The sequence below is a fragment of the Elaeis guineensis genome, chromosome 14, assembly GCF_000442705.2.
Source record: "Elaeis guineensis isolate ETL-2024a chromosome 14, EG11, whole genome shotgun sequence".
Taxonomy (NCBI): domain Eukaryota; kingdom Viridiplantae; phylum Streptophyta; class Magnoliopsida; order Arecales; family Arecaceae; genus Elaeis; species Elaeis guineensis.
In genome coordinates, this window is record NC_026006.2 from 33,662,592 (window position 1) to 33,690,479 (window position 27,888).

At 39.8% G+C, this 27,888-nt stretch overlaps 1 long non-coding RNA gene and 1 other non-coding gene across 2 annotated transcripts; both read right to left on the reverse strand.

Annotated features, from left to right (window-relative positions):
• Positions 1-3,011: 3,011 nt before the first annotated feature.
• LOC105061341 (uncharacterized) lies at positions 3,012-7,208 on the reverse strand. Its single transcript, XR_012136954.1, has 3 exons — positions 6,243-7,208; positions 5,425-5,490; positions 3,012-3,782 (listed from the first exon to the last, which is right to left on the reverse strand). It is a non-coding gene; the product is annotated as an uncharacterized lncRNA (long non-coding RNA).
• On the reverse strand, positions 4,766-4,869 carry LOC114912762 (small nucleolar RNA snoR99). Its single transcript, XR_003798594.1, has one exon. It is a non-coding gene; the product is annotated as a small nucleolar RNA snoR99 (small nucleolar RNA).
• Positions 7,209-27,888: the final 20,680 nt, after the last annotated feature.

A 27,888-nucleotide genomic window follows, 5' to 3' on the forward strand; every position in this document is an offset into this window, starting at 1 on the left:
GATTTTGTTCACCAGTCGCTGATAGGTTGCACCAGCGTTCTTGAGGCCGAACGGCATAACCCTGTAGCAGTAAAGGCCACAATTAGTGATAAAAGCTGTCTTTTCTTCATCTTCCAATGCCATTCTAATCTGGTTATAGCCGGAGAACGCGTCCATAAAAGTGAGGAGCTCATGGCCGAGGTAGCGTCCACCAGTTGGTCGATCCTGGGAAGGGGGTAGCTGTCCTTTGGGCAAGCCTTATTCAGCTTTTTGAAGTCGATACACATCCTCCACTTGCCGTTTGCTTTCTTGACCAAAACAACATTGGAGATCCACTCAGGATAATTGACTTCCTTGATAAATCCGGCCTTGAGAAGCTTATCCACTTCCTCGGCTATTGCCTTCTGCCTCTCCGGGGCATGACTCCGGATTTTTTCTTTCGTCGGCCGATGTTTAGGGTCGACCGCCAGATGATGTTCATGACTTCTGTGTCGATCCCCGGCATATCCGCCGGGACCCATGCGAAAACGTCCGCATTTCTTCGAAGGAAATCCACAAGACGCGTCCGCACCTCCTCCCCCAGGTTGGAGCCAATTAACACCACATGCTCCGTGTTCCCATCATTCAGAGAGATTGGTATTAGGTCTTCAATTGGACCGCCCCTCTCTTCAGCGAGGTCATCGCGGGCATCCAATCCATCGATCGGACAGGGGTCCGCTTGATCGCTTCTTTGCAAGGCAATGTTGTAGCAATGCCTGGCCAGCGCTTGGTCTCCCCGGACTTCTCCGATCCCCTGGCTGATGGGGAACTTCAATTTCAAATGGTAGGTTGAAACAACAGCTCTGAGGGCATTGAGGCCGGGTCGGCCAAGAATTGCATTGTAGGCAGATGGCGCCTTTACCACCAGAAAATTCACCAAGGCTCTGGACTGCTTTGGATGCTGACCCGCGGTCACAGTTAGAGCTATCATTCCTTCCGTCGGAACGGCGTCACCGGTAAACCCTATTAAGGGAGAGCAAATCGGCCTTAGATGGCCGCCAAGAGTGGCCATTCTTGAAAAGACGTTGTAGAACAAGATGTCGGCCGAACTCCCGTTGTCGACGAGAATGCGACGGACGTCGTAATTTGCTATGTTCAAGAAAACTACGACCGCGTCGTTATGAGGGAATTGGACTCCCTGGGCGTCTTCTTCAGTGAAGGTTATGGGTTCTTCAACTTTTTGCCGCTTGAGGGATGCAGCTGATGTACTGATTGCCTCCCGCCGGGATTCCCCCGAGATGACGTTGACGGAATCCGACGGAGACCGATCATCCGGCCACCCTTTATCGGCGACCATAACCGGAGGTAGTTGTGCAGAGACCTCGTGAGAGGGCATCAGACGAGGGAAGGAGGATTGGGCGCCGGAAAAAATGGCCGGAAGCGGGTCCGTCGAGCGCTCCTTTAAGAACAAGGGTGCTACGAAGACACACCCCCTTCCTCTAGCGCCAATCCTGTTGGTGCAAAAATCTGCTTGCGCCGGAGAAGCTGGAGTCGGGGAAGCCACGGTCGCCACCGGGAACTGCAAGGAAAGTCTGAACCGGAGGTGGGGTTGCTCCGGCAAGACCCTCCGACGCTCAAGTCAGTTCTCTGCCTCAACAAGAATGGAGTGCTCGAACGAAGAATTTAGCAGAGTTTTGAGATAAGAAATGAGCTTAGAGAATAACGTATCTGGATCCCCCTTTTATAGACGGAGGAGGCAACGGATTGATGGCGACATTTGTAACCGTCTGGTAGTGGACCACCCATGGTCAGGAAAATTTATTGCGAAGGGTAGTGGGGTAGACCCGTGGCTATTGTCATAGTCCGCCACGTAGGGCCAGTTGCAGGTAGTGGAGCGACATCCGTTGCCGCTAGTTGTCAGCGAGTAGTGGGATCGTGCAGCACCTGCCGCAGGGAGCGAAGCAGAATCGTGGCCGTTGACACAGCCTGTCAGAGAGTAATGGGTCCGCCGCAGGGGGTGATGGAGCCGCGTGGAATCCGCTACAGGAAGTGGAACAGGATCATGGTTGTTATTGTGATCTGCCAGGGGGCGCGGATCTGTTGATCGAGGCTCGACAGCAGTCGGAGTCCGGTCTCTGTAGAGTCCGGGAGGGGTCCTCCTTTCGGTTGGGGTCGTAGGTGGAGTCCGGCTCCCGTAGGAGTCCGGACGGAGTTTACCTGCAGTGGATACTGAAGGCGGAGCCCGGCTCCCGTAGGAGTCCGGGCGGAGCCGAGCTGCTGTTGATATCGAAGGCGGAGCCCGGCTCCCGTAGGAGTCCGGGCGGAGCTGTGCCGCTCGAAGTCGAAGGCGGAGCCCGGCTCCCGTAGGAGTCCGGGCGGAGCTGTGCTGCTCGAAGTCGAAGGCGGAGCCCGGCTCCCGTAGGAGTCCGGGCGGAGCTGTGCCATTGTCGATGTCGGTGGCGGAGCCCGGCTCCCGTAGGAGTCCGGGCAGAGCTGTGCTGCTCGAAGTCGAAGGCAGAGCCCGGCTCCCGTAGGAGTCCGGGCGGAGCTGTGCCGTTGTCGATGTCGAAGGCGGAGCCCGGCTCCCGTAGAAGTCCGGGCGGAGCTGTGCTGCTCGAAGTCGAAGGCGGAGCCCGGCTCCCGTAGGAGTCCGGACGGAGCTGTGCTGCTCGAAGTCGAAGGCGGAGCCCGGCTCCCGTAGGAGTCCGGGCGGAGCTGTGCCGTTGTCGATGTCGAAGGCGGAGCCCGGCTCCCGTAGGAGTCCGGGCGGAGCTGTGCCGCTCGAAGTCGAAGGCGGAGCCCGGCTCCCGTAGGAGTCCGGGCGGAGCTGTGCCGTTGTCGATGTCGAAGGCGGAGCCCGGCTCCCGTAGGAATCCGGACGGAGCTGTGCCGTTGTCGATGTCGGTGGCGGAGCCCGGCTCCCGTAGGAGCCCGGGCGGAGCTGTTCTGCTCGAAGGCGGAGCCCGGCTCCCGTAGGAGTCCGGGCGGAGCTGTGCCGTTCGAAGTCGAAGGCGGAGCCCGGCTCCCGTAGGAGTTCGGGCGGAGCTGTGCCGTTGTCGATGTCGAAGGCGGAGCCCGGCTCCCGTAGGAGTCCGGGCGGAGCTGTGCCGCTCGAAGTCGTAGGCAGAGCCCGGCTCCCGTAGGAGTCCGGGCGGAGCTGTGCCGTTGTCGATGTCGGTGGCGGAGCCCGGCTCCCGTAGGAGCCCGGACGGAGCTGTTCTCTTCCGTCGTCGATTCCGCTGGGGGTTTCGGCTGTGGGTATTTTATACCCAACACTACCAAAAAATAAATAAGTTTTCATTTAAGCTACCAATTTGCTTCTAATCAAAAGCAAACAAACTCATTATCAATTATCTATAATAAAACAAATGAGTTCATAAGCCGACAATCCAAAGCGCATAAGACCCTTCTCCCATACATGTCCTCAAAATCACATCTTCACAAGTCCTTGAGTCATGGGATCTCTGCCAAAAAGAAAAATAAAATCAAGTAAGTGCCTATATATTACACTAACAAAATACATATATTATTCCATTATACTTACAAAAAAGATTTAAGGACGCATTAAAGAAACAACTTAAGTAACTTACGTCAAAATTTGATAAAGAGATATTTTGTGATGCTATAGAGCTTCCAAAATCCTTTGTTGACACTCCATATATATATTTTGAAGCTCTATTTGTGCTTTTTGAAGCTTCATCTACACCTTAATGTCTATAATCTCATTCTTCATCTCTTGGTTATACTTCTGTGACTGCTTTAACTACTTTTCCAACTCCTTCTAGTACAACCTCTTTTCCTTCATCCACTCATGCTCGTGCATCCTACAAGATGAGCAAGCAATAATAAGAATGTTAATTTAAAAATATTTAGGTGATATTGAACACAAATAGGCATATAATCACCAATGTCGTGGAACGAGGATGTCTACAATCAAGCAACAATCATCCATTTTCATTCTCATTAACGATGAATATTTATATAACGAGAAAATTTGTGCAAAAGAGAACCAGATGAAAAACACTGACACGACCATCACCCACACTCTTTATTTGCATTACACATTCACAATGCAATATTATCGTTAAATAATAAATAAAACAATACTAATTGTGATATTACACAAAGAATCAACAACAGGCATCACCGAAACACAAACACAATGAAATAATTAATGAAAAGAAACCGATCCATTCTATACTGCTAATATCGCAAGCAGAAAAGTTGAAACCAAAATCCAAACCATCTTACATGATCAAGGAAACGTTGCTAGACTCTAAAAATCAATTCTCTAGTAACCTGTAGAAAGATGCACAAGAAGATTCCTAAAGATACCTATCCTCATAATCAATCACAAGGTATCAATGATGAATAGAAAACATGCCTAATGGAACAGTGATCCTGCAGCACCAAATTTAAAGAAAAACATATTCACAAATTATTCAATAATAGAGAAACTGGCAAAAGAATAATCTATGCAATTTATACTTGATCACTAGCTGAGGCAAATTTCCATTGGATTTAATCTACTAAGGCCATTAGAAGCTCATGTTGGTAAACACTATTTACTCAGCCACAACTTGAAACAAGATTCTTTCAAAGAAAAGAAGCATGAATTGTCTTACAAAAACTGTTAATGAGAATGAAAATATGGCATTCAGATTACAACAAAAAGGCCCAAATGCTCAACTTTAAGAATAACATGTTGTATAAAAATGCCAAAATGAATTGCCACGTGATTTTTTTTTCAAAAAAAAAAAGCACGTAACTCATGCAGCGAACCAATGAAAAGCATCATAAATCAATCATATATCCCCCAAAATTTTGTCAGCAAAAATCAGAGACAAGATGGCTGACATGGTGAAGTGCAAGGGAGAATAGATGTAAGGGACTGGTTCATCCCTAAGGCTAAAAATGAGAAAGCCAGAGGGGCAGACGTGTAGTCCCGAAGTTGTCAGTATCAAATCAATTTTTCAGATAACAACCATTAACATTGACAGAATCGGATGTCATGAGAAACAGGTTAGTGTTCATAGACTTGGTATCATCATCTAACTGAATCAGATGTAAAGATCAAGTTGTAACATACAGACATAAATGTAAGCATCAAGATTAGTACACAGCCGATCATAAAATTAATGAAATTTAATGAGCTTTCTAGAGATGAATTCCAGGAGCTACTGCTGGCTGATTTCAAATATCCAAGGAAACAACAGTGAACCTCTCAGCCAGCTGCTCCAAGGAAACCATGAACTTGCAGTTACTTGCTGATTTATTTTTAATTAATACTCATAGATGAGAAAATGTCAATTCAAAAGCAACCACTAACTCCACCAAAATTTGCAGGCAACTCTATATGAACATATATTTAAGCATAGGCATCCAAACAATCAGCAAAATATACAAAAACAATCTAGGACTGCTACAACAAACAAAAGCTGATTCTTTATACAGAAATTCCCTTACACATCCGGGATGGAACGTTTCAGCAGCACAAGCTCTCAAGCCGAGGTGAAACCTATCAGATGGCCACTGCAAATGTTTCAAGAAACAAGTCTGAGGGTTTGTCATCATTTGCAACCTCCCAAAGGCACCACAAAAATCAACACCACTAAAATCAGAAACATTACTCGTCTTGCACTGACAGTTTTTCAGACAGATGGTACAAAATTTAAAAGATTATCATATTAAATTGAACAAAAGGGAAAAAATGTTTCAGAGTAGCATTAGCTCCAGCGACTGGCAGGCCAAAAGCCCTTAGGCAGCCACTGCAACTGTTCTAACAAAACCAAGCCCTCATAGTTGTTAACATCTGCATTGTACTAAGTATTTAAAAAAAAAAAAAAAGATAAAAAATAATAAATCATAGCACAGGAACTAAAGAAGAATGCAACAACATAAAACAAATATAAAGGCATTAAGATCCTCTCTGGAAGATTGTAATCACAAAAAAATAATGATTCAATATATAACCAAACACAGGGACTAATCTCATGAACCTATTGCAGCAACACATAACAAACAGAAATGCATTGAGTTTCTTGCATCTGTAATCAAGAGAACAAGAGAAGAGCTTGTCCCAACACAATCATCAAACATAAAACAGATAAAAAATACAGACTATAACCAAATAAACATAAACTTATACATGAGCTCCAGTTAACCTTAAAGAACAACTTGCGAAACATGAAGGCAAAAATATAAGTCCATCAAAAACATGCCATAGTAATTGCATTAGATATTCAATGGAACTAAATAATTAAAGCTTTCTAATTTAATCAAACCTGCCACAAACAATGCACTGCAAAGGCCCATTTTTTCCATCCTACAAATAATTCTTCCTCTGGGTAAGACTCTCATTGATTGTCTTTGAGATCCTGAGGAATGCTTTCTTCAAAGCATGTGGATCCACATCCAAGGCCGCAGCAAGCACATCATCAGGCAGAGTCCTCCTCGAGGGCAAGTCCTGATAGCCTTCCCCTCCCAGCTTTATCTACTTCGGTGACCTTAGATCATCATGATAATCCTGACGCAGTGGGCTGCCAGTCCTGTGCAAGTAGTCTGGCTGATCTCGACCAGATCCCAAAGGGAACCCACTAGGGCTGGCATTGGCGTTTTCATAATGCATCACATGCTGCCGGTGCCATGCGAAGTCATCCTCTTTCCTAAATTTCCTCTTCAGTGAGGATGGGGCCCCTTCCGAGGGAACCCGAGGGCCATCAAGCTCGAGGGAAGCCTAGAAGTCGTGCTGGGCACCCGGGCCATGGCCATACGGTGGCTCCCGAAAGTCCTCGGAGCTTAACCTCCCACCGGTTGGCAGGAAGCGAACCCCAACCCTAGTCCGGGCTCGGGTAAATGGAGGCCGGTGGTGTGGGTGAGAGGAGACGAATGGAGACCGGTGAGAGGAGGTGAATGGCGGTCTGTGAGAGGCTGTGAACAGCGGTGGTGGCGAACTGCAGTCTGTGAGAGGAGGTGAACGGCCGCGGTGTGCATCGTGAGGGTGAGAGACGGTGGCGTCGGGAGAATGACGGTGGTGTGGTGGCGAACGGCGATCCGTGAGAGAAGGCGAACAGCCACGGCGTGTGTCGCGAGGGTAAGAGGTGGTGGCGTCTGGAGAAGAGAGGCGGTGGCATCTGGAGAAGAGAGGCGGTGGCGTCTGGGATCGCCGAGGGTTTATTTTGGGGCACGGGGAAGAGAGGCGCACGGGTTTATTTTGGGGCAGGGGTAAACAGCGGGCAAAAAGAACCAAAAAAATTCTGATGCAAAAGAAGAAGAAGAAGAAGAAGTAAAGATGAGGAAAATTATGTCAAAATACGATGTTTTAATCTCAAACATGGTACATAGATGTTACAATCTATGATATTTATCCAAATATCGTATATAGACTATCTCATTAGTGAACATCGTCAAATAATTTATATTTTCATGATATTTTAATTTTTAAACATCATGAAAGGCTCAAATTCTTGTAGTGTTTGGAATTAACTCTCAAAAACATCTAGATGGATAGGCCCTAGTGAAGATATTTGCAATTTGCCTAGTAGAGGATATAGAGTGCAACTATACAATACCATGATGATTGTGTTCACAAAGGTAAGTAACAATCGATTGCAATACATCTAGTATGTATAGAAAATATCATTACGAGCAATCTAAATGGTACTTCGATTATCACAATAAAAAATGGTAATATCATGATGAGTGAATAACTAACAAATATCTAAGCTAGAGAAATAGATCAGTAACAATAACAATAGCTTTGTATTCAACCTAAGTGATAGATCTAGAGACAACACTCTGGTTTCTACTATACTAAGAGATAGAAGAGTTTCCTAGAGAGAAACAATAGTATATAGTATTATCGACTGGATCACTAGCCCAATTAGCATCAGAGTAAATACTAATCAGGTGCAAAAACAAATTGACAGTAAAATACAAGCTATGGAACAAAGTACCATTGACATAATGTAGAAAGGGCAAATTAGAAGCATAATGAGTAGATCAATGAGTTGTCATAAACTGACTAACAACATAAATTGCATAAGCTATGTTAAAGTGAGTAACTGTGAGATATACATGACCATGAACTTGTTATCTATAATGAGTAGCATCAGAAAAAAGAGTTTCATCAATAAGTGTTAATTTGGCATAAATCTAAAAAGGTGTAGAAGTAACATTACTATATCTTAATCCAGCTCTAGAAAATGAGATCAGATGAATATTTGGTTCCTTATAAAGAATACCCAACAAAGCTAGATGTAACCTCAAGAACCAAGAAGTAACTTGGTCTTCTTTAGCTTTTCATTTCAATTTCTTTTTTGAGAAAATGGAGGAAGTAAGATGCTTCCACTAGTGATTAATGTATTAATTAAAATAGTAATAGTAAATTGTAAGAATAGAGATGTATACACTAGGATGTGGTCTCGTCAGATGGTGTTGCGAACCAAAGCCCATTACAAAAACTCCTCCCCACTATGACTTGGAAGACCTATGATAGAAGGATTATTTACAAGCCTATTATGAAGAATATGTACAGGCCTCTTACAGAGCTACAGAGAGTTCTTTACGGATCATACTACGAAAGCCACTGGAACTTTCGTGCACTTCTTCCCGCCATTCATGCTATACTTTGCATTGAGCCTCTGATCGCTGGTGGCCAATATTCCTGCTTCTTTTACCTTCAAAGGGAACATTAGACAATAATCCTCACTCGATATAAAGATTTAGATGGAGGATATTAGATGATATTCCTCACTCATTATAAAGATTCAGAAGTAGGAGAAGGTAGAGTTTTCTGCTACCACCTACTGTGGCTGAAAGATGATTTACAGGATTAAGCAGCGGCAGATAATAGATTAAAATTCATGATGGCACTTTTCCACACTGAGAAACCCTATCTGGTCATGAAGAACAGTACTTCAGCATTTGCTTCTCACTCAAAAAATGGATTTAGAGGAGTGCTCTAGCTGGTCCCATCAAAATAGAGGTTTGAAAGCCCTTATATTGTGCAAGGTGTACAGAAAAGTTGCTTAATTTTTTCATTTTTTGCTTCTGCTGTCCATTCTTTTAGTAGAGAGAGAACTATTTTTCTGACTTCTGAATAAGCTTTAGCCTCTAACGCGAAAATTCTTTTGTTGCATTCATTCCATGTACACCAACAGAAAATAGTTGTTAGGCAATCCCATGCTTGGTTCTTTTCATTTCAATTTCTTGACTAAGACACTATTTGAAATCACGAATGCCATTAGGATGAGCTTTGGTTATAATCATATCATTCATATTGAGTAATAATAAAATGATATCCTTAGCAGTTTTATGGATAAAAAGCACAAAACTATAATAATCGAATGAAACCAAATCAGGAGATAGTGGCACTTAATTTTGCAAACTAGGAAATAAGACGAGCTGTATAATGCTCAACTGAACTATCTGAACTGGTTTTAATTTTATCAACTCATTTGCATCTCGCAAGAGATTTGTCAGTAGGTAAATCAATCAAATCCCAAGTACTAGTTTTCTCCGAGGCTTGTAGTTCTTCCGTCGTGTCTCGCTGCTAAAGAGGATCAAAATTGCCCTCATTAAATGTGCAGGTTCATAAAAGGAGTTAATAAAAGAAAAATAATAATAGTTGCAAAGATGAGAAGAAAATGCTCTTACCATAGTAGAATGATGTAATGGGTCAATCTCAAAGGATGACGGAAGAGTATGATCTACTGCAAAGCAATCCTATTAGAAGAGGGTGCATCAAAAGTGGCTTGAGTGAGCTCATGAAAGAGCACTGCATCAGAATCTTCAGCCAAAGGATAAGTAAAACATAAAGGAGAAGAAATAAAAAGCTATGAGACAGAAGAAAATATTTTGTGTTTCCAGAAGATAAAATGGCGAAATAAAAATCGTTTGAAAATAGGGTCGCGACACCTATACTTGTGACATGTGCTCAATTTTATAGCCACAAAAACAATACAAATGAGGGTGGGATTCCAATTTGGTATGCTTATAAGATTGAAATTACACAAAGCTGAAGTTATCAAAAGAAGAATGATGGGCTTGAAATAAAATAATATTATATATTTTGAAGGTACTCAAAGGCTCAAAATGCTCATTGTTCCATTACAAAATGACCCCATGGGTATTTGTAGCCACTAGGAGAACTTACTAGACACAATACATCACTAAATATGCATTTATAACACTTCTTCCCAAGGGTCACATCCATATTCTGAGATTAACTCATAATTACTCATGCATATTTTAGATAATGGGAGTTTCTATATGACTCTTGGACTTTCAAAACTCTTAGACTTCCAACACTAATAATAGTATAATTAAGTTTATTTACTAATACCCCTCCTTAAACTTAATTGTATTCCATCCTTCATTCCAAGTAAGTTCTTGAGCTTGTAAAAATGATTTGCTGCAAGTGGCTTGGTGAAGTATCAGCAACTTGATCATAAGTCTTCGCATAAGTTAACTCCATATTCTTCTCTTTTACATGCTCCCTTATGAAATGAAAACGAATATCAATATGCTTACTCCTTTCATGATAGATCGGATTCTTTGCTAATGCCATTGCCAACTTGCTATCTACATATATCTGAGTTGCATCAATTTGAGAGAAATAGATATCTTGTAACAATCTTCTAAGCCATATGCCATGACAAACACATGAAGATACCACAACATATTCTACCTCACAAGGAGAAAGAGTCACAATAGCTTGCTTCTTAGAAAGCCAAGTGAATGTCGTATCACCTATATAGAAAACAAATCCAGTTATACTCTTTCTATCGTTCGAATCTCCTCCCCAATCACTATCCAAATAACCAAAAAGTCGAAAATCATAAGAAGGAGAATACATTAATCCATGAGATATAGTACCTCAAATGTAACGAAAAATTCTTTTTGCGGCCTTCCAATGTATAGATTTTGGTTCCTCCATGAAATAACTTAATAAGCTAACTCCATATAGAATATCCAGTCTTGTGCATGTGAGATATCTTAAGCTTTCAACTAAGCTTTTATAAAGAGTAGGATCCATCATCTTATCTTCTTCAAATTTTGATAGTTTGACACCACAATCAACAGGGGTGCTTATTGGCTTACAATCTTCCATCTTAAAACTCTTAAGAATCTCCTTTGCATATGCTTCTTGAGAAATGAAGATGCCTTCATTATTTTGCTTGACCTCTAAGCTGAGAAAATATGACACAAGTCCCAAATCTGTCATCTCAAACTCTAAGGTCATAGCTTGCTTGAATTCTTCAAACATTTGAGGGTTGCTTCCTATAAAAATAAGATCATCTACAATAAGGAAACAAATAATATATCTTCATTCTTCTTCTTCATATATAAGGCATGCTCTTATGAACATTGCATGAAGTCATTAGCTTTGAAGTATGCATCAATTCTACTATTCCATGCTCTAGGTGTTTGTTTCAAGCCATAGAGCGTCTTCTTCAACTTTAAGACTTTTCTTCATGACCCTTCTTCACATACCCTTCGGGTTGATTCACATAAACTTCTTCTAAAATTTCATTCAAAAAAGCTGATTTGACATCCATTTGAAAAATTGGCCATTTAAACTGTGCTACAATAGAGATGAGCAATCTTATAGTTTTCATGCGAATAATCGGAGCGAATACTTCTTCATAATCAATACCAGCTTGTTGCTTGTAGCCTTTAGCTACCAATCTTGCTTTGTACTTCTTTATATATCCTTGAGCATTCTTCTTCTTCTTGTAAACCCATTTAACATCTATGGATTTATGGCCTTCAGGGAGAGTAGTAAGTTTCCAAGTATCATTTTTCTCTATTGCTTTGATCTCCTCATCCATGGCGGCTTTCCAAATCTTATCTTGTATTGCATCTTCAAAAGAAATATTTTCATTGTTAGCCAAAAACCAAATGAGATTAAGTTTGTTTATTACCTCATATAGCTCTTGCAAACTCCTTGTCTTCCTTTGCATTGGACTATCATCCAAAAGAGGTGATACTCTAGAATGTGAAGATGAAGGTGGTGAAGAAACTTCAAAATGCACCTTTGATTCTTTCTTTTCTTCTTCCTTCTCTTCATAAAATAGCTCTTTGTTTGATTGCCAACTCTACATACCATCTTCATGAAACTCCACATCTCTACTAATATGAATCTTTTTAGTTTTTGGATCAAAGAGCTTATAAGTTTTAGATCGAGCATCATACCCGATAAAGATAAATTTTTTACTCTTTTCTTCAGGCTTCATTCTTCTTTGGTCTGGGGTATGAGCATAGGCGATACTCCTGAAAATCTTCAAGTGTGGACACTAGGTTGTCTTCCACTCCATGCCTCTTGTGGAGTTATATCCTCTAGGCTCTTAGTAGGACATTGATTGAGCAAGTAGATTGCACAATTCATGACCTCCGCCCAAAATTCCTTCGGCATGACCTTCTCTTTAACATACTTCGAACTATATCAAAAATGATCCGATTCTTTTCACCACTCCATTTTGTTGGGGGGAATAGGGTGCCGTCAAGAGTCGTCGAATGCCATGCTCCTCACAAAAATATTCGAACTCTTGGATGTGAATTCACCTCCACGATCAGATCGCAAGGCTTTGATGTAGTAGTCACATTCTTTTTCCACCATAACTTTGAACTTTTTGAATGTGGAAAATACTTCAGACTTCTCCTTCAAGAAATACACCCAAGTTTTTTTGTTAAAATCATCAATAAAAGTTAGAAAATAATGATGCTCTCCAAAAGATATTGGAGAAATTGACCCACATATATCGATGTGGATGAGTTCAAGTGGCTTCTTTGCATGATAGGAAGCTTCTTTGAAAAAACTATTTCTTGATTGCTTACTAAGAACACACCCTTCACAAAATTATTTTGGAGAGTCAATATGTGGTAAGCCCTTCACCATCTTCTTGCTTGATAGTTGCTTAAGGTCACCAAAGTAAAGATGACCAAACCTTAAGTGCCAAAACCATGAGCAATCCTTCACACTTGCATTCAAACATTTAGTATCAACATGTTTGATGTTAAGCATGAATATTTTATTTTTTGTCATTTGAATATGGGCTATCAAATTATTCTTTTGATCTCTCAAAAATAGACTTCTATTTTTCATATGCACATCATATCCTTTCTCCAAAAGTTGTCCCAAACTCAAAATATTGTTTTTCATCTCTGGTATGTAATAAAGATTAGAAATAAATTTATGGCTTCCATCTTTTAATTGAATAAGAATTTTACGTCTACTTTGGAGGAGTCACCAAAAGATACATGTCCATTCACTGATTCATCCAACTCCGTGAATATGTTCTTATAGCCACACATGTGATTACTTGCACCGGTGTCCAAGAACCACATATTTTGCTCATCGGTGTCATTTTGTTTGCAAGCAAGCAATAAGACTTCATCACTATCTTCTTCTTTCTTCTTTGCATAATGAGCCTTCTCTTCAACTTGGTTAGCATCATTATACCAACAATCCGAAGCATAATGACCAAGTTTGTTGCAATTAAAACAACGAACTTTGGAAATGTCATACCTTCTGCCTCTAGATGAGCCTCCTTGTCAATGTCCTCCTTTTGAAATTTGGCTTAACTCCTCTTTGCTATTGTAGCCTCCACGTCCTCGATCACGTCCATGGCCTCTCCATTGGCCACGACCTCGTCCTCGGCCTCTTTGACTCCTTTCATTCTTTGAGTCTTCTTTTTTCTCCTTCAAAGAAACCTTGAATTGAAGAACTTGCTCTAAGGGCTCTTGCCTCCTCTTATTGAATCTTTCTTCATGAACTCGTAGGGAACCCATAAGCTCGTCTATAGTCATCTCTTCCAAATCCTTTGACTCCTCGATGGCAACCACAATATAGTCGAATTTGACATCCAATGAGCGTAGAATTTTCTCTATTACTCTGGTGTCATCCATAGTTTCGCCGTTCCTCCTTAATTGATTGACAACGGCTAAGACTCTTGTGAAATAATCTGAAACATATTCGAATTTCTTCATTTGTAGGGCTTCAAATTCGCCTCGAAGAGTTTGGAGGTGAACTTTTTTCACCTTCTCTACTCCTTTATAAGAATTTTGGAGAATCTCCCATGTTTGCTTTGAAGTGGTTGCCGCCGCGATCTTCTCAAAGGCTGATCATCTACAAATTGATAGATGAAATATAAGGCTTTCTTATCCCTCTTTCGAGACTCACTTTGTTGATTGGTGAGAGCTTCTCCTTCTTTTGGCTCTTGATAACCTTCTTCTACTATATCCCAAAGATCTTGAGACCCAAGTAGAGTCTTCATTTGCAAGCACCTATTTTCATAGTTTGTTTTGGTGAGACGAAGAAAAGAGGGTTGGAGGAGACTATTGGTGGACATTATGGCTTTGATACCACTTTGAAGTTATCAAAGGAAGAATGATGGGCTCGAAATAAAATAATATTATATATTTTGAAGGTACTCAAAGGTTCAAAATGCTCATTGTTTCATTACAAAATAATCCCATGGGTATTTATAGCCACTAGGAGAACTTATTAGACACAATACATCACTAAATATACATTTATAACACTTCTTCCTAAGGGTTATATCCCTATTCCGAGATTAACTCATAATTATTCATGCATATTCTAGATAATGGGAGTTTCTACATGACTCTTGAACTTTCAAAACTCTTAGACTTCCAATACTAATAATAGTATAATTAAGTTTATTTACTAACAAAAGCAAGGATATCCAAAAATCTTAAGTAAATAATAATTGAGAATAATGCTAAAAAGATGCTCATAGAGAGATTATTTATTAGCAAGTAGAGATATTTTGGTTAATAGTATACACTCGTCTCCCAAAAACATTCAAAATAGGAGGTAGAAATAAGTAAGGTACGTACTATTTCTAATATATGCCTGTGCTCATATTTTGCTCTCCTATTTTGTTGAAATGTGCCTGGGTGGGAATGCTGGAGAATGGAATAATTTTTTTTAGAATGGGGACAGATGAGTTGTTCCTTATGCTCCATGGCATTAGCGCACGTGTAGGATTTTAACTTTTTGAGAAAATTAAATTTTCGACTAATTTAATAAAATTAAAGTAAATAAAAAATATATTAGATCTATTTTGCAGAAGATAGATTCATGTAAAATAAGATAAATAAACTACAAAAATAACAAAATAGCATGAAACACCTGTAGTGGCTACAGATAGACCCCAAATATCGAAATATACTAAATCAAATGGTTCATATGCATGTATAAGAGATCAAACAAAAACATTATTAGAAAAAAATAATGCTATTTGTTTTGCATATTGACAAAACTGACACTTCACGTGTTCATCTTTAATAACACCTAATTTACAACTTGAAACTGAAAAATACAATCGACCAAATGAAACATGACCCAAACGAGAGTACTAAAGACCCAAGGTGGAAAAGGATGATGTTAAAGCAGCTGCGGTGGGAGAAGAGGGGGAACCTGAGTTAAGTGAGCTCAAACAAGCATCCAACTTTATGCCCTATCCTAATAGTCTGCTTATTCTATAAGTCTTGGACTATACAACATTATAAGAAAATAACCAGATAAAATATTCAGAATAACTTTAGGAGTATGCATCAAAAATAGATAAATGCGAGGCTATAGAATGAACTATGTGATTAATAGGCATAATAGATCCCTCAATAGTTGAATACTAGGTAAGTGTGATTAGAGATTTTGGAAGAAAATATAGTTGGTCCAAAGGTTTTATGGTTGCAGGAGGCGGCGTAAAAAAAGCAAAATCAAGTTGGGGCACTTGAAGCGGCAAAAATTGCAGAAAAGAACTAATGACCAAAAGCCGTAGAGGATATATAGCTTGGGGGCAATTAACATTCCTAACAACATAATACTTTAGTACTTACTTTAGAAATAAATATACTTCCATATATTCTCACGAATGAGACAATACTATGCTATTTCTTCTACATATTGGCACTATTTACTTTGTTCGTTGGATCAATAGGAGCTATTATCCCCTATCAAATAAATTCCTAATTCTCTTTTTGGGCTTCTACTCTCATATAAAATTTTTGTTTCGATAATTCAAAATTGGATGAAGATTTTTTACTAATAAATTTATATTTAAAATTATTTCATTCGAAATTTTTTGCCCTATCAAAAGGGATGGCGAAATGAATAAAAAAAAAATGATTTAGTCTGAGATGTGTCGTAAATTGACCCTACGAATGAAAGAATCAATATTCATCCGCAAAACCTTTATTTATTGAATTATAATTTTTTGTGCGATTCGATAAAGATAAATAAAAATTCATTATATTATATATTATATTCTAAAAAAAGAAGTATTTTTAAGACAATCTCAAAGACACTGAAAATCTCAAAATATTTCTCATTAGTAGATATATAATTGTTGCCAAAATAGAAACCCAAGGAAAAGCAATAAGAAGTTATAAAGAAACCTGTTTGTAAAGCAACCAAATCAAAATGGAGGCACATGGATCCAAACAAAGTTGAACTGGATCTTCAGTGATTCAGCATGAGCGGGTGCATAATAAATCGGATCAAAATGTGGTTAGGGGCGATGAATAGATCAGCAAACTACAAGATGATAGATAAGATCAAATCTATTGTTGGAGCCTTCAAATGCTGATGGCTCGTGAATAATAGTCATGGAGATAATAATTTTTTTTTAACAAATTTATATTTTAATTACTAAAATTTTTAATCACAGTATTTTTAGCAATCATCTATAGTGTCAATATTTTTTTGTCACTAAATTTTTTTGATCATAAAATTTTAAAATTTTATGATTAAATTTTTTATTTCTAAAAATCTGAATTTTCGAAGTTGGTGGAATAAGCAGCCGTCCACTGACTGGTAAATGACTGCTCCATGACCAACAAGTTGACTGACGGCGACAAGAGGTGGCATGGTCCAACAGCAGTGACGGTGACGCGTGGGCAGTTGCAGCTGGATGTGCGAGTGGGAAACAAAGAACAGATAAATATAGAGATGAAGAAAATTGTTCGGGCCATGGGAGGTGTTTTTGATACCATGATAATATAAAGAAAACAAAAGAAGATAGACGGAGGATTAAATCTTTATACATTGAATCGCATGATTACAACAATTTGTACATCGGTATATATAGCATTACTAGTTTAATGTGTCCATAAATTATTTGGTAGAGCCGGCTAGAACAATTGCACTTCTGGTTGCATGTGTTTGTGCCCTGCCTTGAAACGGTTGTGCTTCTACCGAAAAAATAAAAAAACGGTTGTGTGAGATGCTTTCGTGTCGCTGATCAAATAAAAAACGGTCTGGCGATGGCCAATCGACAAGCGCGGAAAGTGGAGGTTGATCAATGACCGCTAAGACTTGGAATTCTATTATTGTAGACATCATGTTATTTGCCGGGAAGACACTTATCACCTTTCAAGCAGCCTTTTCAAATATTTTAGTTGGGGTATTGTTGTGTTGTGGTACAGGCGACAACTATTTCTTCTACACTTCGCGGGATAATCTTTTTGATTTTGATGGTGATATCATCTACTTTTGCGGAGAGTTTACATGCCTATTTCCTATCCTTCCATTTTTGCATTGCAGTGAACAATAAGGTAAGACATGTGTAATATCTTAGCCCAATAAGACCTCAATTTGAACTGGATTCAATCCATTCGGCTGGCCAGCCACAAGAAAGAATACCAAAGTGCCCAAACAAAATTCATATAACTTTTAAAGCAAAAACAAAAAAATGATAGATAACTTCTGGTGGGAGTGTTCTTCCCCCAATCAACTCCTAATTGGAGTCAAAAATCGACTCCAAAAAGGAGTGGACTCCTTTCCAGGTCCATTTAAAGACAAGAAAGTTTTTTTCTTCTTTTCGTTAAAGATCGAGGCCCTAAATCAAAAGTTTGTCGAAGTTCTTCTCTTTTTCTACTTCTTGAAAGTTATTGACTGTGCTCATCAGATTTGTGAGCCAATCATTGCCGAAAATGAGGTAAGTGTTCAAGACGGGGGAACTATTGCCACCAATCATTGAATACCGGAAGGAATCAAAGATTTTGGATATTACATCAAAGATGGGGGAACTAGTGCCACCAACGACTTCACTGACCAAATCCAAAAGACTAGTTATACTAAAATGTGAGTCGCCCTTGATGCCATGGAGCTATTGAAGCCTAGAGTTTTGATCAAGGGGTAGAAAGCGATTTTTTGACGAGCCTTCATTTATGAGAATATCCTGCTTGTTTGCTACCTTTGCGGCCGACTAGGGTACGCAAATGGTGGCCACCAATTATTCCAAATAGAGCCAAGCTTGGATGGTAGCAACAGCCCTCTACAACCTATCGATTTCATGGATGCCGGCATGATGGGCCGAAGGTCAGGGGTTGAACCTATAGAGGAGAAGGAATCGGAGGTCCAGTCTGTGGATGGCAAGGTCATTACTCCAGTGACCAACAGTCAACCATGATTGGATCCTTGGATCATCACATCCCAAATTCGACAAATGCCGACCCCTAGAGTCAGACTGAATCTAAGGAGGGAGGCTAAGTCATCAGGCCCTAACTCATCCTTCTCCAGATCGAGTTTGTAGAAAGAGATGCTGGGTTCCACCGAGTCACCACCCAACTCAGATGGGTGACAAAAATCAGCTAAGATGGCTTGACGCAAATCACCTAACAAAAGGTTGACTAGCTCAGAACTCAGATGAGTGTACTCAATCGAGTCGGAATAGGGGGCTGGGTCAGCTTTTTCAACTTTTATGGACCTCGGCCCATCGAAGGAGGGGCCCAACTTGAAACAAGAGGGGGGCACAAGCTTGCATAATACTGTGATGAGAGAGGCAGGCTCCTCCAAACTTAAATAGGCTAGACGCATGGAGAAGGCCCATAAGGTCATGGGGGATGTTCGGCTCGGGCATGATCGGGTGTCTGGGCCAGTCAACAACTTGGATTATGTGGCATCTGGGATCAAATCGAGGACCACATCAACCATGGAGGGCAAGGATGTGGTGATGGCATCGAGGTGTGGCCCAGGTACAACCAAGTCAGAGCAGGAGGAGAAGGGTGGCGATCAACCATCATTGGAGGGAGGTGAACTAATGATGGATGCTATCTCTATCGACTGTCGGAAGGATTTGAGTGTTTCATCTTTCGAGCCGCAGTTGGCCTTGTTCCCACCACCAATTGGTGCCACCGGCAACTTCGGGGCCCAGCAACCATCCTCTCAGGTGGAGGTAGGTGAGGGCGAATCTTCCAAGGAGGAAACCCAAGCTAGTGTGGTCGACATGGGGAAAAAGCCTGAGGGTGAGGGCATGGTTGGTGGTAGGTTGGGCCTTCAATCGCAACTAGGCTAGGAGCTGGTTGTGGCCAAATTGAAGGCAACCTTGGAGAAAGATGGGCCAGATTTCAATGCTTGTTCGGAGGAGTTGGATGTAGGCTCTAATGATTGTACTAGGGGGAACGGGAATGCGGCACCTCACCACTGATTGATTTCCATGAAGGTGCCAATGTGAAACACTCGAGGGGTCGAGAAACCCTCCTTCATCTCTATGTTTAGGAGAGTTATGTATCTTTATGGTCTTGACCTCTATGTACTGCTTGAAAGCCGCTTGTTCGATAGTAGCCTCACCCATGCCAGACAAAGATTCCCAAGAACGTGGGAGATCTATGTAATCGAGTCTCATGGGTTATTTAGGGATATCATTGTGTCTTGGAGGAATGGAGGGCTAATATGGATGTCTTCCATAACTATGACTAGCATGTGATCATTGTGCTCTCTGAGAATAATAATCCTCCTTGGCTTTAATTTGGTATCTATGTGAGCACAGATTATAGGGAGAGGTGTGTGGACTGGAGTGAGGTGACAAGACTGATGAGCAAGATATTCTTTCATTGGTGAAAGGGGCCTTCAATTGCATTGATAAAGCCTAGGAGAAGAGGAGAGGCAGGCCTTTCACTAACAAAATTGAGACAAAAGAATTCTATGATTTCATCAAGGTGAATAGCCTAGCAGACCTAGTCTTCTCTAGCCCTAGATTTATCTTGTGCAATAATTGTCAGGGTGGTGTGAGAGTCTGGGAGTGTATTGATAGTGCCTTTGGCACAGCTAGTTAAATCCAGATATTCTCGAGTTATCAGGTCTGCCATCTCTCTAAGATTGCATCAGATCATTATCCAGTGTCAATATCTAAGGACTTGGATCTCTTAAATCGGAGCCCCTTTCAATTTGAGAAGTTCTGGCTATTCTACCCCCATTCCTAGCATATTCTGTGTCAGGTATGGTAGCTTCTGATATGGGATGATATGATGTACTGCATCACTCAGAGATTGGAGCTAATGAGATGCAAACTTCATCGGTGGAACCAAGAAGTATTTGGTGTCATCTTTCAGAGGTTGGATGATATCGAGGCTACCATCACTGAGCTTCAGAGGAAGGAGGACTAGGATAGGGGATTGATTGAGATGATCTTATGGAATTATGGAGGAGACTCACCATGCGCCACTCCCTTTTGAGTCAACAGAGGTATTCTAGAGGCAAAAATCTAGGATCCAGATGATTAAAGAGGGTGATAGAAATATCAAGTTCTTCCACTAGTTAACTATTATCAGAAGATAAAGTGTTGACCCTATGATTGATTTTGATTATTCTAAAATTTTGAGTATAATTGATAGTAATCATATATTTTAAAGATGAATGTAAGATTTTTTAAATATTTAAATTGAAGAATTCATCCATAAAAAAAAATTTCTTAAGGATGCCTAGCCAAAGCACTTCAAAGAATAAAATTCTACAAATCTGACTTAGAGGAGTCGACCCTAGAGAAGAATAGTCGACTCTGGCATGTTAGAAGAAGACTGACACAGGCTTGAGTCGACTCATAAATAGAATGAGCTGACTCTCTTAGAGAAGACAGAAGACTATATTTTTAGGATTGCAGCTCGATTCGACCCTTGAAGAGCTGGAGTCAACCTCAGGATTGCTGAGTCGACCCCAAGCAGGGGACTGTACCAATGGTTAGTTTTCTATACTTTTTCAATGGCTAGTTTTTGATTTCAATGGATAGCTCAAGCTTTTTAATGGCCAAAACTTATTCTTCAGTAATTTCTAAACCTATTAAGAGCTAGAGAATTAATTAAGAAGGCAACTAAGTAGATTAAAAAGAGAAAATCATCAAATAAGGTGAGATTCATTGAATATCCTTAAAAAAAAAAAAGAGAGAGAGATTAAGTACACAGATTTGAGAGCTTTCAAAGGATGATCTTTTTCAACATTATTTATATCCTCTCAAGCATCAATTAAAGAAGAAGTCAAGCTTCAAAAGAGCGAATCATCAGCTTCTTCTCAATGCCCAAACAAGTTTATGTTTTCTATTTTTATTTTCTATATTAAAAATTATATCTTATATTTTATTTTCTTTATAAGTTTTTTTTGTAAGAAAAAACTTGAGAATTAAGCCCATCCAAGTTTGAAATTAGACTTGTTAAATTTTGATTGGTGAGCTTGTAAAATTAATTGGATTGATTGTGAGCTCAAAAAATAATCAGTGTATAGTCTAAAAAATCAATTAAATTGATTGTGAGCCCAAAAAATAATCGATGTATAGATTATGATTGATGATCCTAAAAAATTAATTAAATTTATTTATGATCTCAGATAAAATAAATACACTGTAATCAGAGAGATTACAGTAAAATTTTCAAGGGGCTTTTAGGGAGTGGACATAGGTGCGGAGTTACACCGAACAACTATAAATTGGTTATGTTTTGTGTTATACTTTATCTTCTTACTTTTCTTGTTTGTCTTATTTATTTTAATTCTAGTTTTGCTGCTTTTAATATCTTAATTCTACTGTAGCACATTGCCTTCACCTCATAATCATATGAGCTAGATTAATTTTAAGCACATATTTATTTGAGATTTCAAATTTAGCTAAAATTTTTAAATAACCCAATTCATCCTCTCTCTTAGATTGCTATCTTTCTAGACAACACAGAGGAATCAGATTTAGATGCTGAGGGATGATGGGGGACACTGGTTGGAGGGTAAGGAGGACATCAGATAGGAGGTCCTTCGGTTCTTTCGAATTAGGTGGATTGAGCACCTTGGGGGAGGTGAGCTTTCTGTTATTCCTTCTCCCACTGACTAAGTTTTGATGCAGGATATCGAGATGCTGATTAGTCTGGTAATGGCAGATGAGGTCCATAGAGCTTTTTATGCTATATTGGAGGATAAGGCTCTTAGACTGAATGGATTTTCATATCTCTTCTTCAGACAATATTGGATGATCATTTGGAGTGAGGTGGTGGACGCTGTGCAGTAGTTTTCAACATCCGAATCCATGCTAGAAGCATGAAAGGAAACCTCGTTGTCCTTTTGAAAAGATGGGATGTAAAGTCTGGCCACTTCAGACCTATCAATCTCTATACTATGTTTTACAAGGCCTATGTGAAGATTATGTTTGGATGGATGAAAGTGATTCTCCCTAGACTTATCAATCTGAAGGAGGGTGCCTTTGTCTGTGGTTGCAGCATTTCTGACAATATGATGGTAGCACAGGAGTTCATGCATGACTTACAAAGGGCCCCGACTTAATGGGCATCAAGTTCAACATAGAGAGAGCTTATGACTGCATCAGTTGGTAGTTTCTTGCACACGCACTAGAGAGCTTCAGATTTCATGGATAGTAGATCAGATGGATCATGGGTTGTTTTGGGTCACCTTCTTTTGCAATTCTGATCAATGGCACCCCAACAGACTACTTCCCATTTACAGTTATCCTCCGCCAAGGTTGTCCCTTGTCCTCCTATCTTTTTGTACTCTATGTTAATACTTTATCCAGGGCTCTGTGGGTAGCTACCATGGATTAGGATCTCAACCCCTACAAGCCTGCCCTAGGAGCTAGATCAATTTTGCACCTCTTGTTTGCAGATGACTAACTCTTGGTAGGTCGGGCTACTGCATGGACTGCGGCCTGCTTTAGACAGATTTTGGAAGAGTACTATTCTAGGAAGAAGGTGAACTTACTAAAGTTAATCCTATATTTCAGTTCAAAGATCGGGGCCATTTGAGGTAGATGATCAGAGAGTGACTAGGGATTGTGGAGCACACTAAGTCCTATCATTACCTCGGGATCCCGATCACTAGGTGTAGGCTCTGAAGGGTTGAGTGTACTGGGATGGAGGAGGTGATCCAAGGTCGACTGGAGGGCTGGTGGGCTAGGTGCCTTTCCAAGATGTGTAGGATCACATTGGTGAGATTAGTGTTGAGCTCGATCCCTATCTACTTGATATCGCACTCTATATTGCCGAAGACCATGTTGATGAGGTGCGAGTAGCACTTTAGAAGCTTTCTATGAGACCTTCTAGCATAGGACATGATCTATTAGCCAACCAAGGATGGGGGCCTAGGTATCCAGTCCCTAATGACAAGACATGAAATGTTAATTGATAGACATGCTGCTAGATGCTTATTACAGTCAAACAGTCTTTGGAGTGAGATGATAAGGGTCAAATATGACTTGTGGTCCACTAGCAATGACATCCAACCAGCTCAGTGTAGTTTCTTTATGTGGAAAAAGATCTGCTCTGAGACCCAGATGATTCTGAACTGAGTTAGATAGCTTGTGAGTGATGGTCTGATGATTGTCCTCCTATGATATCCATGGATTACTGAGCTACCTTTGAGTAGATGGCCCACCTGAGCATGGAGATCATCGAGTTGAGGCTCATGTGCAACCTGTTCTAGTTGGGGGAAAGTGGGTAGAATGTTGATTTAGTATCTCACATCTTCAGCGTTGATCTAGCAGAGAGGAGGCTTTCTATTATGATACCTATCCATGCCAACCCAAATGTGAGAGTATGGGGATCATCCTATATTCTGAGAGTGGTGACTAGGGACTTATACGAGGCATACAGCAAGTCTCCGACCAGGAGATTGGATAGGGCATGGACCTAGAGGTTGCATATCCACCTAAGAGTTAGTTTGTTTATTTGGAAGGTGGCATGGCACTGTCTTCCGACTAGAACATTCTTGAGGGCTAGAGGCATGGATCTCTCGATGATTTGCCCTAGTTGTAGCATGGAGGAGGAGATTGTAGACCACATCCTCTTCCTATGCCTTAGAGCCAAACAGGTGTGGAGGAGGGCCGGACTTCTCACTTTGACTATTACCCCTATGGAGCGAGCTCAATCCTTCTTAAAGGTTTGTCGAAGGACCATACAGAGTGACTCATCTAGGGCTAAGGGCATCTGGGTGGTGTACATCACCTACAACATCTGGTTGACTAGAAATAGGGGTATTTTTTAGGAGGCAAGGTAGTCAGGGGACTCACTCTTGAAAGGGTGTTAGTCCAGGCTATGGAGGTTATTTATTATCTATCGATTGGTTTGACCCTAGCCACTTGGGACATCTGAAACTCCCTAGCTACTCTAGCAGCAATTCGATTGGTGTTCATCACATGGGATCCTCCACCCCCAAGTTATCTCAAGGTCAACTTCCATGGTAGTACTAGTGGCAGTAGGGGGGCATGGGATTTATGATTCATAGCCCTAACTCTAAATTTTTGGCTACTGGCAGATGTTACCTTATTGGTAGTATGGTTTCAATGGCCGAGCTACAGATGGATTGGGCAAGCATTACCTTTGCGAGGCTGAGGATAGCAGTAAAGAGGTCATTGATTCTAGGAGACTTCGCCACTATGGTAGCCTAGCTATAGGGCAATCGTCAGCAGCGGTGATGCACCCTCTTATTCATGATATCCAGTGTGTAGTGGGCAATTGCTCTTCCATTAAGATTCGTCATGTCTATCGTGAGGCTAACAATGACGCCAACTAGATGGCCTCTTATATGGCAAAGCACACCAGAGGGAGTAGGGGACCTTCCCACGGTCTTTTGAGACACTCTTTTTTTTGATCTTCTTGGATGTATTCATATTAGAGTTGTATGAACAATCTATTTTTACCAAAAAAATAAATTGCATATTTTTTTTCTTTTGACTAATTTTTTTTTTTAAAAATGTGTCAAAGTCACTATTTCTTGTATCAAATGATCTCTTCTGTTCTAACATGATTTATTCTAATAAATTATATTAGCTAGCCATATTTTGCTTTAAAAGTGTGGCATTAATATGGAAAACATCAAAGAAAAAAATCATATCATTTAAAAAATAAAAGGATTAATAATTGAATAATATCTACTTTTGCATCCTTTTAAACTTTAGCATATTCTTCTATTTTTGTAATTAGATATGCATACTTTGTAAAGTGTTGCAATATTGGTATGCCGTCAACTGCCATCCAATTTTGTCATTAAAGTGCCTCCATGGAAATAACATGGAAAAATTTTAGAAATGACATCAAAAATAAAAAAAGCTTTCATTTAAAATTAGAGATAGGGAGGAGGACAAAATTGAAAGAGAAGAAGGGAAGGAGGGGCGCAGCCAACTCCCGTTTCGCTTTAGCCATCCTCCTCCTCTCTCTCTTTTCCTCTCACTAGTCTTCTTCTCCCCTTTCCCTCCTCCTCCTTCTTCTTGTTCCAATGACTCCCAGATGGTTGAACCTAAGGCCATGGGAATGACAATCGATAATGACACATCGATACTAGTAAAGTGGTTGCTCAAAGTTAACAATGAAAAAAACATACCCATTCATACAATTGCCAGGATCGATAGGATTTGTAAAACAACTCTTGCTTGAGAAATCTTCGATTAGGAGTTTACTAGCTTCTCCAGAGCTAAGAACAATATATTGAAAATTATGTTCCAAAATCAATCGTCAGCCTATTGATAGTTGAGCTAATCATTATAATTGTATATGAATTGTTGAATTAATAAATATTATTTAATTTTTTCATCACTGTATACATCTTATTTGAACTCTTGTATTTTGTGATGAAGTCCTTAGGACTATTTGAATCGATATAGGAGGATATATCGTTGAGTCCTTAAACGTTGTTCATGACCAAATGATATGCTATTATTAGGACGATAGCTATATCAAGTGTAGGTCGTTGTGTGCTATGTGCATTGATTGTCCTCTTAACCAAAAAGTATGGAGGCACTGACATGGCATGCAAATGAGATGTAGGAGTACTGTTGGTATAAAGTACAAGATTTCATGCATGAATTTTAAAATATTTTTGAAATATAATGCAGCGGAACATATAAATTAAATAATTTAATATATAAATATATGTAATCAAATTACTAAACTCTACAATTAGGACCTATAACATGTCATATTGTATTTATAAATCAAAAAATAAAAGCTTTGATATTGATCAAATCAATACCCTAGATCTAAAATAGTTTTAGATCTAAAACCTAGATCACATCTAGATAAGAGAAGAGTCAGATCTCTTACCTTCACGCGGGTCGAAAACTTTATGGTTAATTTTTTTTATTACTTTTGAAGCCACACATGTGTCCGACCTCTACAGGTGATCGACACGAGGCTGCAACAAAATCGAAGGTTCATCGAATGAAGATTTGCTCGAAGTGCTAGCTTCTTGCAGATCCTTCTGGATGGTTAATCTAAAAAAATATTCTTTGAATCTCTTGGATATTCCATGAGATGAAGAATATGAAGAGGAATAAGGGAGAAGTCAAACCTTTTGATCTTCCTAAAATCAGAAATAAAATATAATAAAAAAGATCTTAAAAGAAGACAGTTCTTCTCTTTCAGGTCATCAATGATTAATGTCTCGAGAACATCTCTATGCTAGGACATGAGGAGACCTTCTTTTCTAGATATTTTCCAAACTTTCAAATCTTATGATATCTGATTTTTTTTATAAAAAAATTTCATGATTGATGAAGAAGAAGGGTTCTAAAATAAACCTTAAGAGAAGACCTTCTTTTCTTCTTCTTCTCTCATCGGAACATGATCAGATCATGTCTAAAATTAAATCACCATACCCCAACTCATTGGAGCATGAATCCACCATGCCATCTCTCTTTCTCTCTCAGATTTTTATCATATAAAAATATAAAATAAAGAGAGAATAATCTGAAAGAAAAATAATAAGAAAAAATAATCTTCTCTCTTACCTTTCTTTCTCTACAAGACATCAACTTTTGGTCTCGTGATAGAAGACTCTCCTCCATGGATATTGGTGCCTCAAATCACCCATGCCATCCTCTCTCTCCTCTGGTTTTTCTATCAATAATCCAGTAATTTTTGACTCCTTATTCTTATCATATGGGGTGGCAACTTTATATAAGGTAGACTAGGTCATAAGACCTAGTCTAATAAGGAGTCCATGGGGCGTCCAACTCTTGGACGCCCCTTGCCTTTTAATTTTCATGGAGAGCCTGATAACAAGCACAAAAGGGTGACAAAAAAGAAGGGATAAGCATGGAGGAAGTGGGCGCATGAGAGGAGGGAAGAGTTTTTGTGAAGAGGGACTCTTTCAAAAAAGAAATGAACCTAAACCACTTTACATACTAAACCATATTACTTTCCATATTAAACCAAATCAAATCTGATCTAAATCTCTAGAATAAGTGGTGTGAGATTACTTTCCTTAGATGTGCATATCACATAAAAATTATCTGAAATTGAATATGTGGCGTAGGCTTGGAGTTTCTTAGGTGGCGCAAGATAAGAGATGGAATCCTAGTCTAACTAGGATTCTTATGTAGACTAGGTCAAGCTCTTTGAACCCAATCTAAATTAATTACAACCTAATTAATGGTGATCCTAGTCCAACTAGGAGTCTAATTAAATCAGATTAAATCATATTTAATTTTGATTTAAATCCTAACTTAATTAAGAATTAGGTGCATACAAGTCCTAATCAAACAGGGACTTGTTCTCTCTTGCAATTGGCTTATTCAATAAACCAATTAGGCTTAATCCAATTAAATCTAAACTAATTCTAATTGAATCAAATTCAATTAGACTTGATCTCAGCCTAATTGCTCAATCGAATTGAGCCTATTAGCAATCCAATTGCTA